Genomic DNA, 2,860 nt, shown 5'->3' on the forward strand with positions numbered 1-2,860 from the left:
CAATTGTTGTTGGAAATGTATATCCTCCTTCCACAATTTCCTAGACATCCATTCCAAGCGATTGTAGATATGTGGTGGTTCTTATTTTCCAATAAACAAAGTTGCTCCCATCAAAGATTGGCAGTCTGATGGATCCCATGCTTTCTTGATTATTCATGTTAATGGATCTCCCTTAAGCGATCAAGCTTCTTCTGAAGGACCTACTCTGATACCAATTGTTGGAAATAATATTGAGAGGGAGGTGAATTAGTATTATCAGATCAAAAATTTTATTTCCCAAACATATTTATATACACTACTTCATTGAAGTGAACTAGTGTGTACATGTGACTGTGCTTAAAGAAACTAGTGCATGTGCAGAGAACTTGTGATTTAGACAGTTTATCATGTGTTGTGCTTAAACCAGTATATCAGAGATTTATTAGATAGTGCAGTAAAAGTAGAATAAAGCATCACACATAAGAAACACACATGAACACGAAGATTTAAGGTGGAAACCCAATGTGGGTAAAAACCACCTGCTGATGTCGTCTCTGTGTTCTTTTAATAATAATAAAATCTGTTTACAATCTTGTACTGGTTCAGACTCATACCTGTATGCAAGCTTCTACCTGTAGAAGGTTACAACCTTCTCTTATTTCTAGCTTCTACTGGAAGGGAGCTACAACCCCCTAGCTCTTGTACTAGCCAATATGTTTACTAGTACGCAGGTGCCAACCTACAGAAAACTTCACTCTTCCACCAGGGACCACGTTCATCAAATTTTCACACTAGACCCATCAAAGAATTTTAAACTTAAACTGTATCAACCAATATTCAGTTAATCTGAACAACCAGATCACTGACACCAAAACACTGTGTTGAACCCAGAACCCTGCATCATCATCCAGAACCAGTTGTAACCTCAAAAATAATGCATCAGAGTGTATACACTACTTGGTTGAACCCATCCTACGTGTATACACTACTTCCTTTAACCCAACTTGCGTATATCTCTAAAGATACTAAATCATAAACTTCTGAACCACATACTATACCAATCAGCGGCATTATGAAGATCTACTGTCATATTACAGAGTTCAAAGCAGATAGAAGCAAGGATCACCCTTCCTTCTCAATCAATCAATCAATCAGACTCAATTTCCTTATACAATAGTTCTACGTTTAGATCTAAGAGGACTTCATTGACAGACAACAGTAAAACAACATAATTTGATCAGATAGATCAGTCAGATTTGAGAAAAAAGATTTTTCTTTTGTATATGCTACTTGAAATAGTCAAACCTGCGTGTACACACACTTTGGCTGAGACGAACCTGCGTACAGATCTGCAAATTTTGACTCAAAACTTTGCTGCAATTTCAGACTTCAGACAAACCCAGATCATGATAGATAACAAGTAGAACAGGCACAAAACATCAGATCTGGTCTCAACCAATATCATATCATTCAAGAATAAATCATTTCAAGTCTCATGATTCCTGATCCAATGTTGAACTCAAGGTGCACATGAAAATTTCAGATCCAATCCCAAACATAACCCTGCAACATAATATATATACTTCATAGAGAAGTATTCCTTAGAATCTCATTTCTTGCACACTTTGGCCTAATGATCTTCTCCTCCTTATATACTCTTAGGCCTTTCTCAATACCTTGGACCAAAACCACTTCGGACCAATACATTGGACCCAATACCTAGGGTCAATACCTTGGACCAAAAACTTGGTTTTCAAACATGTACACGCTTTTCCTCCTGTGAAAATGCGTGTATATGTTATACACTACTTTTGTTTTGTTAAACCACATGTATACGCGCCTTGGACACAGTGAACCAGCATATACCTCTCTTTCTTCATTCTTTGGAGTCTGATCTGTAATCCTTTGTTGTTGACCTGCTACACTGTGAAATTTTATCTGATTGAGTTGCCATCAAGGACAACACATGTATCATAATGGCAACACCAAGGTCTCCATGCACACAGCTATAGGAACCTTACCCTTCACTTGACTATAGAAATATCTCACAAAAATAGACTCAAAGACATATCATAGTGAATTGATTCATTGCTTTGACTTGCTAAGACAACCCTTTATATATGATTTTACCCTTACAATACCATGTTCTGCAAACCATGGGCGGAGCTCAAATCGTCTAGATAATCCCATCCCTTTACAAAAGAAGGGGCTTTGACCCGCCCAAAATTCCCCTTGACTCTTATAACCCTGCACTAATCATGTTCTTCTCCTCAAAATGTGGATTCTTTACATGACTCAGACAAAATTTATACCTAGGGGACCCCTACCTAGTACCCAAAAATTACCCAATGATTAACCCACTTCTTTGTACTTGTAGCCAGCTTCACTAACCAAGACTCTGCATGCACTTATTTATTAAAACCACACTTATCGAGTAGGTCAAGATTAACATAACTATAATTAGATCTAGGGTCATTCAAAATAGAAACAACTTGATCACAAAGCTTACCATCCATGTCAATGATAGATGCCTGATGATCTGCCTATATGTTATCCAACACCACATAGATCCTAGGAATACTTTGTCTAATAGCTCCAACTGTTTGTGTCTCCATAGCATTGTAAATCTACGATCAACCATCCTGCTACTGTGGACAATATCTCCTGCAATGCTCTCCTCCACAATTCCAACACCACACAGGCTCCTTATTCGGCTCCTCAGATCAAAGTCCATATCCTCTATCAGATGCATTGAACTTATTAAACGATGCTACATTCTCTTTATTACATATACCCTAAGGTATTTCTCTCTTCTTGTCCCATTTTCCTTAGTTCCTTGCATTACCTTTCCATTATGGCTTAGTCTCATATTTACACTTCA

Source organism: Pinus tabuliformis, chromosome 5_1, assembly GCF_031772625.1.
Source record: "Pinus tabuliformis cultivar Carrire ecotype Pingquan chromosome 5_1, CPIR1, whole genome shotgun sequence".
NCBI classification, from domain to species: Eukaryota; Viridiplantae; Streptophyta; class Pinopsida; order Pinales; family Pinaceae; genus Pinus; species Pinus tabuliformis.